Raw genomic sequence first — 14,956 nt, forward strand, 5'->3', positions numbered from 1 at the left:
CAACAGTGAGAGGCCCGCGTACCGCAAAAAGAAAAAAAAAAAAAGGAATGGCATGTTTAAAATTGGAGTCAAGAATTGTAAAGTAGTTCAGAAGAGTACATTTTAAGGGGAGGAGGGATGGTAAAGTTAGACAAATGATAAAGGTCAGGATGGATTTTGTAAGCTTTGTAAAAGAGTTTGGAAAGCAGTGTTATGCATCATTAACTGAAAAGAAAAAAATGTCAAGGACATTTGTACTGAGATTTAGCTTGTTAAGAGCTGTGTGGTCACTGATGCATTCCTGTCAGGGCTGCTCACATTTTGGTCAGGTTGTCATATGTTAAGAGACACACATGGCACAGATAAGTGAAGCTCTGTGTACTCCAGAGCAGCTCTGTTCAGTACAGATTTCTGTACCTTTTAGACACAATACCTGATAATAAATTCTAGCAGTTCACAAATCCATTGAGAACTTGAAATGAGGCTAATGCAATGAGGATGGTAATTTCAGTGAAGGAAAAATAGATAGGCTTGTTGGGGATCAAATGCTAGGAAATATGGGCATAATTCCAAGACCCATTCTGCATATCCAGAGTAATATTAAGAACATGGCCAATTTTGGTGACTGCAGGACAAGCCAAATCTAGAGAGTGAATGAGTCACAGTCAAGAGGCAGATTACCGCAGAATCTGGCAAAAGTTAAGGAGAACAGCAGGCTTGTAGGAAAGTCACAAACATTCTTCTAGACCTGATTCATCAAAGAAGAATTGTTTTAGACACACAAGATGTGGTCCCCACAGGTTGACCTTCATCAATCTTAAAGGAGAGCAGATGGAAGTACACATCCTATTGCCTATGAAGCAATCAACAAAGAAGAGAACAAGTGAAGAAGATACATTGAGGGTCTTTCTTTTTGTGCATCTAGAACAGTTGGCTGTACACTGGTAAATATTTCCCACTCCAAAATGGACACCATTTTTTTTTTACATCTTTATTGGAGTATAATTGCTTTACAATGGTGTGTTAGTTTCTGCTTTATAACAAAGTGAATCAGTTATACATATACATATGTTCCCATATCTCTTCCCTCTTGCATCTCCCTCCCTCCCACCCTCCCTATCCCACCCCTCTATGTGGTCACAAAGCACCGAGCTGATCTCCCTGTGTTAGCTTCCCACTAGCTAACTGTTTTACGTTTGGTAGTGTATATATGTCCATGCTACTTTCTCACAACTTACCCTTCCCCCTCCCCATATCCTCAAGTCCATGCTATAGTAGGTCTGTGTCTTTATTCCCGTCTTACCCCTAGGTTCTTCATGACATTTTTGTTTTTTTCTCTTAGATTCCATATATATGTGTTAGCACACAGTATTTGTCTTTCTCTTTCTGACTTACTTCACTCTGTATGACAGACTCTAGGTCCATCCACCTCACTACAAATAACTCAATTTCATTTCTTTTTATGGCTGAGTAATATTCCATTGTATATATGTGCCACATCTTCTTTATCCATTCACCCAAAGATGGACACTTAGGTTGTTTCCATCTCCGGGCTATTGTAAATAGAGCTGCAATGAACATTTTGGTACATAACTCTTTTTGAATTATGGTTTTCTCAGGGTATATACCCAGTAGTGGGATTGCTGGGTCATACGGTAGTTCTATTTTTAGTTTTTTAAGGAACCTCCATACTGTTCTCCATAGTGGCTGTACCAATTCACATTCCCACCAGCAGTGCAAGAGTGTTCCCTTTTCTCCACACCCTCTCCAGCATTTATTGTTTCTAGATTTTTTGATGATGGCCATTCTGACTGGTGTGAGATGATATCTCATTGTAGTTTTGATTTGCATTTCTCTAATGATTAATGATGTTGAGCATTCTTTCATGTGTTTGTTGGCAATCTGTATATCTTCTTTGGAGAGATGTCTATTTAGGTCTTCTGCCCATTTTTGGATTGGGTTTTTTGTTTTTTTTGTTATTGAGCTGCATGTACTGCTTGTAAATTTTGGAGATTAATCCCTTGTCACTTGCTTCATTTGCAAATATTTTCTCCCATTCTGAGGGTTTTCTTTTGGTCTTGTTTATGGTTTCCTTTGCTGTGTATGGACACCATTTATAAATGAATATTAGTCCAGAACTGTGAGGAGTTTCTTTTAAATAAATACTGGTCTCTCTACCTGCAGAGCTCGACTCTAAAGTAATTCAGGCAACTGATCAAGAAGAATTAAGACAGGCCTGTAGGACTAATTCCTTCACCTCACTGAGTCATAAATTCCTCATAAGTAAACTGAGGGAGTGGGTTCATCCATCTTTCAGGGAGAAAAAGGAGCACGCTCCATTAGAAAACTACTACTTTCAGACAAAACCAGACTAAAAACATCAATGAAAGCCAAACATGCAAGAAGTGTATTTTAGAGTGAGATTCTGTTCCACACAGAGCTAAACTGATATAAGTTTCATAATTATGCCTCACCTTTCAGACATAATATCTGATGATAAATTCTAGCATTTCATGTTGTTCTTTAAACTTATTCTTTTCCTTTTAAATGCAGTATTAATCATTTTAATTTCAATGTGTCCAATAAAATCTAAATGTTAACCATTCATTATATGTTTAATTATTTTCACCTTTGTCTTAATCGTATTCTTACCCTGACTTTTTAATCAGTAGTTTATGTATGTTTATATTTTCATTTCCACTTTTAAATAAGAGAAAATGGCACAAAAGATTCAAGTAATTTTTTTTTTTTTTGCGGTATGCGGGCCTCTCACTGTTGTGGCCTCTCCCGTTGCGGAGCACAGGCTCCGGACGCGCAGGCCCAGCGGCCATGGCTCACGGGCCCAGCCGCTCCGCGGCATATGGGATCCTCCCAGACCGGGGCACGAACCCGTATCCCCTGCATCGGCAGGCGGACTCTCAACCACTGCGCCACCAGGGAGGCCCAAGTAATTTTAACTTACCATTGCTCAAGACAAATATAGAGATACTGTAGCACCTGTAGGAAGAGATAGTAAGAAATAGGTGTTTGCTAGCTGATAACTAATCTCCAAATTTGGTATAGAAAAGGTCATGTAAAGATGTCAGTACATACTTCACAAAAACACAGATGTATTTAAAGACAAATGTATCAAAGCCAAGAGTAACCTTTTCTGTTCTCTGTACTTCAGTATCATTTGCATTTAGTTAGGGTTCTAGGACATTCATATGTGATGGGGAGACATGCCAGTGTACCTTCAGCAGGGAAATGTATAGGTTAGAAAAGGTGGAGATTGACTGGGCAGCACTAGTAAAGGAAAGGGAAGGAATACCAATATTTACTGAGCGCCACCTAGGTACTTAACTATGCACTTAATTATCTCACTTACTCTTCACAACAGCTCCTTATATCATTGCACATGTATTTCTTGAACAGCAGCGATGTGGCAAGCACTGTGCTTGTTAGAGACAAGGCTGAACAAGAACAAGCCAGTCTCTGCCCTTGTGAAACTCACATTCTAGTACAGAAAACAAGGAAGTAAACAGACAAAAAAAAAAAAAAAACAAATGACAAATTAGGACGGGCACACCATGAAGGAAACAAATGAGTAGAAGTAACAAGTAATAAGAGGAAACAACCACAGATAGGAAGATCAAGAAAGACTGCTTTAAGAAAGGATTTAATTGCTAATCTAAGGAAGAAATAGAGCTGACAAGATAGGAAATAGCAAAGAGTCGGGTAGCATGTGCAAAGGCCCTGAGATAAGAAAGATTCTTATGTCTACTGAGTTGGAGGCAAAAGCAGAAATGGAAAAATCATTAGGAGGCTATTGGTGGTGATTTAGCTGAGAGATGAGTTTCTCCTGAATTAGGAGTATTAAAGATGAAAAGAAGTAAGCAGTATCAAGATGTATTTTGGAGGTAGAGATATATTTTGTAGTAGTACTTGTCACATTTATTTATTAATATCCCCCACATAACAGATGATAAATAGCCTAAAAGAATAGGAGATTAACTAAACTCTTATAGTAGTTTCAGGATGGGGTTATGAACCCTGCTTTCTTTAAAGCCCTTTCCACTACATCACACTTCTTTGCTTTATTAATTCAAGGTCAATGTAGGTTTCATAGAGTCCTAAAAGTAGAAGCATTTGCCAGTCAAATGATTTTGAATTAGAATATTCTTTAATTACCTGGACAATTTACAGATTTTTCAGTTCACAAATCCAAAACTTCATTTCATCTGAAAGGAGCACCACATTCTATGAGCACTCCAATATAATTTTTCTGTACAAAATGTGAAAATACTCTTGCATTTCTTCCAAGGATGTGCTGAGTTATCCCCATACATGTGGAAAATTTTCTATTGACTAAAGCAGCAATCTGTAGCAATTCTGAACCATATGCTGTTCTTACCATAAGTCTTAATTGGGTAATTTGAGTGACCAAACTGTTTTTTCAGCTTTGTTAAAAATATTTCTGTCTCTGCCCATATTTAAAATGACTGGTTGCTGATAATCTCTCACCTCGCCAAGTAAATCAACACGTGAATAAGGCTTGAAATTAGCAGGTTTGTGTTCAAAAGCTAAGCTGGAAAGGACCTTGCTCTTTATAAACTCAGTACTTCTGCAGTTTTGTTTTTTATTATTATTCTATCTTTACTGTTGAGATTCTGCTCACCAGTACTGCCATTTCTTCTTCTCCTCTGTGCATGATAGGCTTGTACTTCCTCATTCTCTTGGGTTGGCATGACGTAGTCCTTTCTCTGGAAGTAGCTAGGAGCTGCTATACAGTTCTCCCCTCCCCCACTGCAGGGTCTAGTGATGTTCAGAGCCTTTGTTAGCCTGAGTCCCTGATGAGGATGACCTGCAGAGAGTCTCCCCAACTAACCCTCAACAGACGTGTTGTATGAGGGCAAAAGAATTTTGCTGTTTTAAGACACTAAGATTTAGAGGTGTGTTGTTGTTGCTGCTGCTACATAACCTCATCTCTTTGACAGCTATAGGTTTCCTCACATTCTTGACATGAAGGAAAATACAAATTTCCAAATTAGAGAAGCATGACAGACAGTACAGTTGGCAGAAAATGAGGAGGTTTGGATTGAAATGGACCTGGTTTTAATCCAGTCTCTGTACCTTACTTGCTCTTTTAGCCTTCTTTTTCTCAGCTGTAAAAAAGAGATAATAGCATAGTTGTGCTATGAAAATTTAATATGTCAAGTGCCTAGCAGGATGCCAAACCATAGATGATGTTCAATGAAAATAGCTATTTTGGGGAGGAGTAATGGTAAATAGACTAACGGTCTAGAAGGATATATCCATGTATGCAGGACTGAATCTGAAGAGACTGCAGAAATGGGGGTAAAATTGCCATTTATCCCCTCGCTTCCCCTTTATTCTCCCCCTGCAAGCTTCTTCCTAGTCATGAGCATGACTTTCTCTCCCTCTGTGTACCCTGATGCTTTCTTTGCCCTCTTCCAACTCTGCTTTTACAAACTGCCTCCAGGAAGGTATGTATCACTCATTAAATCATTCATTAAAATAGCTGCATTTTAACAGGAAATAACTTGAGTTAATAAACTAAAGCTCCAACATGGTATTCATCTCGTGGTATTCAGGTGAAAAGCAGTGGGGTACTACCTTTCACCCAAACCCAGGATGGCAAAGAGGATTCCCCAAACTTGTTAGATCCACTAAGCCAGGTAGGTCTCCTTGGTAGTCTTTAGAGAAGACGTTGATAAGGCTTCCATTTATGAGTCTGTCTAGAATCTGCTGGGAAAAGTACCATGATAGTTTGGCAGGGTCTTCCATGGGCTCAGGAGTAGGGACTGGCAGGACGAGTACTATGTGTTTGCATGACTTGAAAATTCATAGTGCCTTTACATGCTATCTCCACATTAAGCCTCATTGCAGATGATAGAACTAAAGCTTAAAGCTTTTAAATCATTTACCAAATTCACATAGATGGGAAGCGGAGGAGTAGATATCCAAAACCAGTACCTCTGATTTCAATTCTAACACACTTTCTCCTTTTTACTATCACAGTTTTTTTTTTTTTTCTGTCCCTGGAGGAGCAAATTTGATAATGTTTCTTGACTTTAAGAGCACATGCTATTATAAAGTGAAGATATTTCTTTTTAGTTATATATTTGGGAATGTGAAATTATGCTTTCTACATTTATAAAGTAACTGAAAGAAGATACATCAGGATTAAAAAAAACTATAAACATGCTCTTGAAAATAAAATTAAAGTGAGGTATCCTGTATAGCAATTTGTTCTGGCTGAGAATAATACCCATAGTTTCAGAGAATTTTCATCTCTTCCTACATGAATGAAAAGAGAAGGAAATGAGGAAGGATGCAAAATTTTTAAGTCCTATCATTTCTTTAAGAAACTATAGGGACTTCCCTGGTGGTGCAGTGGTTAAAAATCGTCTGCCAATGCAGGGGATATGGGTTGAATCCCTGGTCAGGGAAGATCCCACGTGCCGTGGAGCAACTAAGCCTGTGCGCCACAACTACTGAGCCTGCGCGCTAGAGCCCATGCTCCACAACAAGAAAGCCAACGCAGTGAGAAGCCCACGCACCACAATGAAGAGTAGCCCCCGCTCACCGCAACTAGAGAAAGCCCGTGTACAGAGACCCAATGAAGCCAAAAATAAATAAATAAAATCAATAAATTTATATTAAAAAAAGAAGCTATAATTATTTTCTGTGGCTAATATAATTTCTAATATTCTATCTCTTCCCAATCAATTTTAAACACTGGAAACATCTTGAAAGATACAATGAAAATACAAGATTTGTAGCCAGGCAAGCCTGGGTTTGAACACTGGTTTGATCATCTAATATGTTGGGAAGGCAAGGTAATTAAATCCTAATTTAGAGATGGGCCTCAAGATTTTCATCTTTAAAATGGAAGTTTACATTAACATTCTCATAGGATGGTAGTGAGTATTGTATGAGATAGTGAATAGAAAGCATTTATATATTGTAAATTTTAGAAAGTGTTACTTCTCTTTTCCCTTTGCATCATATAGATTCACATTGTTCTCTGATTCCTATTCCCAAGTAACACACAGTCAAGATTTTATTAACTTAATAAATATAGGAAGGAAAGAAGGAAGGGAGGGAGAGAGGGAAAGAATGAAAGAAAAATCCCTATTAAGAAAAACAATTCAAAAATAAGGTAGAAAAAAAATAAAAAAAAAATATGGTAGAGATACTTTTCCTTCTCTGAATGATCTGATATTGTTCTATCAGCAGATATTGGAAGGCTCTGGAGTATTCTGCCCTTGGCCTCTTTCCCCAGTAGAGACATAAGAGATATAAAACCTCTTTATAACATTTCTGACAATATCACTAGAAACTGGTCATTTTTTTCCAAAAGCGGAACCTCCTTCTTGAAAGGCTTTTAGCCCTGTTTGACTTTGTCATTTATTAATGGATGAAATTTTCTCAGAAATATATTTTAAGGCTGCTAATATCATCACTATACACAATTATACATTTGTCTTTCAGACAACTGACCAGATAACTAATGTAAACCTGTGAGACAGAGGGATTTCCCAGTACCCAGTCTTGGACTGGTCTTGGCTGAAATGTTGCTGTTTATGTCACCTCAGGTAGCTATTTCAATCTTCACCTAATAGGAGAACCTCTATGGGTTTGGGCAGTTATCTCCACCATAAAGAAGGCTTAGTTTCTCATACAGTTTCAGAGTCTGAAATGTGAAATGTGAAATTTTTAAGTACGTGTTGAGTGTTGTCAAATGGATCATATCAATGTGTTCCCTCTATTTCTGACAATAATTGATATATAGACAAATACCCTAGGTAATTATAGGCATTTACAATTAGGTTTTACTGGGGAACCATTTCAAGAAAATGATTTGTTCAGCTGTGTACTAGATTAGTAACACAGTTGGGTGTTGGCAAAATCTTCCACTGTGACTGTGAAAACACAGCAAGAAGTGTTGATACAAAAAAGAACTTTAGAAATATGCTGGAAGTTTCATGATTTTTCCAAAAACTATTGCATCACTTCCCAGAAACATAAGTCCATGTCTTTTCAACCACTATTTTTCTTTTTTTAAAGCTATTTGAGGCATACATAAATACAGAGATGAAATGAAAAAGTACAGCCAATGGAATTTTACTGGCACAACCTGTAAATCAGGAATTGATTAACACTGAACAATGTTCTGTGTGATCATGAATAGCTTTTAGACACCTCCAGAGCACCCACATGATCTGGTGTCAACAGTCAGACCTACACATCAAAGAGACTAGGCCAGGCACTTGACCCTTTACCCAAGATGAGACTTCAATTAGCAGATAAAACAGAGGTACCACTGCTTGTGATGCTCCTTTGAAGGTTTATCCATGCACAGGCATGAAATCATAAATAAAAATCTCCAAATAAGCAAGCTGACTCAAGAAAGCAGTAGCTGGACCACCATTACACTCTGGGCTCAGTAATAATATCATATACCTGTTTGAATGCCCACTTGTTCAAATGACTTTGTAAATCCTTAATTATCCCCTTTTAAATGAGTAGCATTTGGTTTCCCTTCAAACTTCAACCTCTAGATGAGTATATTGCTCTGATTTGGAACTTACCAGAGTAAAAATGTGACTATTCAAAGCAATGAAATCAATCTGAGTTGATAACATAAGTGCAGGAATTCTTACAAGCTCCCATTCTTCCCAACATAAATAGAGCAATTTGACTTTCCTCTAATTTGTTCATTTAAAACCTGGTACAAACACAAATATCTTTCCCACCACTTGTTTTATGAGCTTTTTACTGGGTTTTTTTATTTATATCTGGAAAAACTTCCAGATATTTCAGTGTCAGAAATATGATCATTTTTGAATTGTCTTTCCTAATTGGAGCCAGGGCTGTCATGTGTCATTGAGATATTTATTCCTAACCCATTAAATCCCCAAAGCAGCATCATTTAGGTCTTGTGATCTTGGAGTTTAGATTTGGCTTCCTCCCTGAATCAACCAACCATTCTGTTATTGTTGAATTCTTCCCCCTGCCCCAATCAAATCCATATGTTGAAGTCCTAACCCCCAGCACTTCACAATGTGACCTTATTTGAAAATGGGGTCATTGCAGACGCAATTAGTTAAGATGAGGTCCTGCTAGAGTAGAATGGGCCCCTAATCCAATATGACTGGTGTTCTTATAAAAAAGAGAAATTTGGACATGAGATACACACACAAGGAGAACGCTACGTGGGACGATGTATCTACAAGCCAAGGGATTCCAAGATTGCCAGCAAACCACCAGAAACTAGGAGAGTAGCATGGAACAGAATCTCCCTCACAGTCCATGGAGGGAACCAACACTGCCAACTCCTTGATCTTGGGCTTCCAACCTCCAGAACTGTGAGAAATAAATCCTGTTATTTAAGCCTTCCAGTCTGTGGTACTTTGTTATGGCAACCCTAGCAAACTAATACACCTTTTTCACTGCTGTGGCAGCAAATAATCTCCTTGGCTGATTAGTGATTCCATTTTTATCTCTGTTCCTATACATTAAATGAGAATATTTTGCACATTAGTGGTGTTCCCAGTTAGCCTTCAAAATGATGGATATGTTTTTAAAAAAGGACAATGTCTTTCAGCATTGCCTTAGCCTTCCATAATGTGAAAAAAGATGAGACTTAGAAGAGAGAAGAAGACAGTGTGTTATCTGCTTACACCTTCCTCCAAAAAAATATCGTAGCCCCTGGCTGGGTACATACGAATATTAAAAAGCATTTTGATAGATGTGTGAGTCTCAGTCATAAATAGTTAGAGCCAACTGGTCATTCAGCCAGTGTTTTTAAGCGGGGAGCTAAGCAACAGGAGGATTTCAAGTAGGAAAATAAATAACAAAGTATATTTGTAATCAGGAAAGAGAGAGGAGCACTACCCTGATCATTTGGAAAACCAAGGAATCCACAAAATCAAACTACTCTTTAGAAAATAGAAAAGGAGGACTGATGTCAAGGGAAAAGCAGCAGTCAGCAACTGGATTGAAGTCATGACTTTCCTAGTCCTAGGAGAATCTGGATCAAGTGAGTTTCCTAAACTACAGCTATGCTCCCAACTTCAAGCTCTCTGGACCACATTTGACATAAGGAGTTCTCAAATTTTAGTGTGTGTGAGAATCACTCAGAGGGCTTCTAAAACACAGATTGCTGGGCTCCAGCCCTGGAGTTTCTGATTCAGTAGGTCAGATGGGGCCAAATAATTTACATTTCTAATAAATTCCCAGGTGACGCTAATGCACTGGTCTAGCGATGTACTTTGAGAACCACTGGACTACATCAATGTTGTCGCATCTGCTTGTTGAGAAGAATCACCTAGGAGAAGCTTATTTTCAAAATACAAAATCCTAGGTCCCATGCCAAACTTTCTGACTCATAACCTCCAGGGAAGGGACCAATATTTTCTATTTTAATAAACTTTGAGTGATTAGTATGATCAGGCAAGTTTGAGAAACACTGCACCAAGTCTTCATGAATTCCCTTTTTGCATCCGTCATTTTCCCACATGGTACCAACGGGTGGGTTTCACAATATGGCAATAGTTGTATGAGAAGTTAAGAATAGCACAATCACTGAGTTCTGTAACCCTAATCTATTGATACTGCCTATAGGCCAACCATAGAACTGCACTTCTCTTCACAGACAGATGCCCTGGGAGAAGTCTTTCTTAATACCAACAGGACCTGGTACTGTGATGTAGTCCAGAGCCCACACTGAAATAGGCCCAGGTGATGTAGCTTTTACTGGCAACTCTAATACTTCTCTTTTGCTCCTTATTATTCCATAACCATGTCTTGCTTCCAATATTAATGGGGTCTCTAGCCTCAGGTTGTTTCCTCTTTAACTTCACAAGTACTTAGTGTGAGTTATACTCTAGGAGTTTTATTTCAAAACCACTTTCTCTTTTTTTTTGGCAGGAATATTCTTGCTGGCACCTTCAGAGGAAATCTCACTGGCTTAGCAGCTGGTTGATGGTAATTCAAGTTAACTGTTTAAAGGGTAGTTGGGGATTTGCAAAGAGCTTGTAGTAAAGTTGATTGGGGCCCAACTATGCCTATGTGCTGCTTTGGTACACATATAATTCCTCAGATCCAAATTCCAACCACTTACTCAAAAGTGAGGCATCCTGTAAATGGCTTTCTTTGGACCATCTTTTACCTCTGGGGATTTACAGTGATCTTAAGAATAATGGCCTCAAACATATCATATCTAATCTTTTCAGCAACCCTAAAATGTGTTTGTTACTCTTTTACAAACAAGGAAACTGAGGCTAAATGAGATTAAATATAGAATCTTCAAGGTCACATGACTAGCTAGTGTCAGTCAGGATTCAAGGCCAACTGTCCAACTTCAAAGCCTGAGCTGTCTCTGCAAGACTACAGTATTCTGCCTTTGAAGAAATTCAGGATCAAGTTGGAGAGCAATATTTCAATTTGTTATTTTTTTCTTGAGTTTCTAAGATTGCATCTAAACTGCAGTCAAGTGAGATAAGGTTGTGGCACTCTTTCTCAGTTTTGTCAGTTACTTCCACAGAATCTCTGCCAACTTCAAGTGTAAATACAAACCTAGTTCTATGACCGGAAAGTCAACAATTGGATGGTTATTCAGAAAGTGTGGTTAATTACCTGCTTTAAGTAACATAAAGACAGTTTGGATTTTGAATTATCTTGAACTTTTGCTTTTGCTCGAAGTCTCATTGCTGATTGTTTCACATCTTCTTTCTGTTCTTTCTTTCACTGGCAAGGACTTATTGAATACCAGTTCTATGCCATACACCAGACTCAGGGATGAAAAACATATCCCTGCCTTGGCTAGCAGAGAAGATGGGAAAATACACCAACAAATTATAACACAGATGGACGTTTTATCAAGAAGAAGGTTTCCTGATAGAAGTGGTACTTGAGTTGAAACTCATGAAAGATGAGTTAGGATTAATCATGTACAGAAGAGGAGAAGGGAGTATCCAGCCGAGAAGGAACATTATGACAAAAGTACAAAAGGGTTGGACAGCAGTTTGGCATTGCTGGAAAACAAGGTGGATGTGGAAGAGGAGACCAGAGGCTCAGCAGAGACTAGATTGTAGAAAGCCCCATAGACTAAGTTAAGTTGTTTTAACTTTATCCCTAAGGCTATAGGAAAAGATTAAAGATGTTGTGAAGGAAAATAGCATAAACAGGTTTTCATTTTATTAAGAAAATATTACTCTGACAGCTGATGTGGAGGATGATTAAAGGGCCCAAGACCAGAATCAGGACATGGGTTACTGGCGTAATTCAGATGGGAAGTGATGGAGGCATAGATTTAAAACATGGCAGTGATGACGAAGAGAATTGAGAAATACTGGTAGGATTAACAGAACTTAAAGGAAGGTTAGATATATAGAAAGAAGATTAACTCAATCTTTACTTTTTTTCCAAAGTCTTATTCAAAAATATTACTATGTTTTCCCTATTCCCCCAAATTCTCTTAGTATAACATTTACTTAATTTTGCTTGAATATCTATTTCTATTCTTTACCAGCAGAAGCAGGAGCCTCTCCCACCACCACCACAACAATCAGCAAGTAGTTATGGAGCACTTATTACTAAATCATACTTTGTCTAGTCTTATAACAAATTTACATCCCTTTGTTTTAATCCTGAATTTCTATTGGTAGTCTCTGTTTGGTTTAACCCTGTATTTTACGTGACATTGTGGTTTTTTAGTGTATAATCTATTCTGCCCTTCCTGTGCTATAGTATTATAGTGTTTATTAAGTTCTCATGTTTTCTATGTATACCTGCAATTTTATTCTTTATTATTTTCTCTAAGTAATTCTGAATAAGTGCTTCTTGTCAATTTCCAAAGCATTTTAAAAGATTTAATATTTCAATTATAAGTTAAATACACTGATAAAAAAACATGATCAGCAACCACTAACTTTCTTTAAGAAATCAGCTAATAACAGTTATTCATTTACTATGCCTCTGGTATACTTAGTTCGAAAAGGAAAACACTATACTTTGCTCCAAAAAGTCATAAAATGAAAATTTTCTACTACCCTCATATGTGCAAATTATGTTCATTTTATTCCATAGGCTATATATCTTCAGCAATACCTTCATTTACTTCTAAGTGTAGTAAAATTCAGCTCATATACCAACGTAAGAAATAACTTAGCTAACAAAAAGACAAGTTAGTTTTATATGTAGTTTCTATTTATCTCATTTATTTTTTTCTAACAGCAATCACCCCATATTCAACAAATATTTACAGTTGTTTTCTTCAAGAAGTCTAAAGAAGACTCTCTGCACAACTCAGACTTAAAGACTGACCGAGAGACTTCCGGGTAAGATGGCGGAAGAGTAAGACGCGGAGATCACCTTCCTCCCCACGGATACACCAGAAATACAGCTACACGTGGAACAACTCCTACAGAACACCTACTGAAGGCTGGCAGAAGACCCCAGACCTCCCAAAAGGCAAGAAACTCCCCACATACCTGGGTAGGGCAAAGCGGAGAAATTCCTGCACAGAGGATCGGTGCCGAGCGGCACTCACCAGCCCGAGGGGCTTGTCTGCTCGCCCGCCGGGGCGGGCGGCGCTGGAAGCTGAGGCTCGGGCTTCGGTCAGAGCGCAGGGAGAGGACTGGGGCTGGCGGCGAGAACTCAGCCTGAAGGGGGCTAATGTGCCACAGCTAGCCGGCAGGGAGTCCGGGAAAACTCTGGAGCTGCCGAAGAGGCAAGAGACTTTTTCTTCCCTCTTGGTTTCCTGGTGCGCGAGGAGAGGGGATTAAGAGCGCTGCTTAAAGGGGCTCCACAGACGGGCGCGAGTCACGACTGAAAGCGCGGAGCCCAGTGACGGGCGTGGGACGCTGGGGCTGCTGCTGCCGCTGCCAGGGGGCCTGTGTGCGAGCGCAGGTCACTGTCCACACCGCCCTTCCGGGAGCCTGTGCAGCCCGCCACTGCCGGGGTCCCGGGATCCAGGGGCGGCTTCCCTGGGAGAACGCACGGCACGCCTCGGGCTGGTGCAACGTCACGCCGAACTCTGCCGCTGCAGGCTCGCCCCGCACTCCGTGCCCCTCCCTCCCCCCAGGCCTGAGTGAGCCAGAGTCCCCGAAGAGGCTGCTCCTTTAACCCTGTCCTGTCTGAGCGAAGAACAGACGCCCTCCGGCGACCTACACGCAGAGGCGGGGCCAAATCCAAAGCTGAGACCCAGGAGCTGTGAGAACAAAGAAGAGAAAGGGAAACCTCTCCCAGCAGCCTCAGAAGCAGCGGATTAAAGCTCCACAATCAACTTGATGTACCCTGCATCTGTGGAATACATGAATAGACAACAAATCATCCCAAATTGAGGAGCCAGGAGTCAGTGCTGTGCCTCTGAGGTGGGAGAGCCAACTTCAGGACACTGGTCCACAAGAGACCTCCCAGCTCCACATAATATCAAACGGCGAAAATCTTCCAGAGATCTCCATCTCAACACCAGCACCCAGCTTCACTCAACGACCAGCAAGCTACAGTGCTGGACACCCTATGCCAAACGACTAGCAAGACAGGAACACAACGCCACCCATTAGCAGAGAGGTGGCCTAAAATCATAAAAAGTCCGCAGACACCCCAAAACACACCACCAGACGTGGACCTGCCCACTAGAAAGACAAGATCCAGCCTCATCCACCAGAACACAGGCACTAGTCCCCTCCACCAGGAAGCCTACACAACCCACTAAACCAACCTTAGCCACTGGGGACAGACACCAAAAACAACGGGAACTACGAACCTGCAGCCTGCAAAAAGGAGACCCCAAACACAGTAACATAAGCAAAATGAGAAGACAGAAAAACACACAGCAGGAGAAGGAGCAAGATAAAAACCCACCAGACCTAACAAATGAAGAGGTAATAGGCAGTCTACCTGACAAAGAATTCAGAATAATGATGGTAAAGATGATCCAAGATTCTATTTCCCAGATCCAAAA

This window comes from Mesoplodon mirus (genome assembly GCF_964341445.2).
Source record: "Mesoplodon mirus genome assembly, chromosome: 3".
Taxonomy (NCBI): domain Eukaryota; kingdom Metazoa; phylum Chordata; class Mammalia; order Artiodactyla; family Ziphiidae; genus Mesoplodon; species Mesoplodon mirus.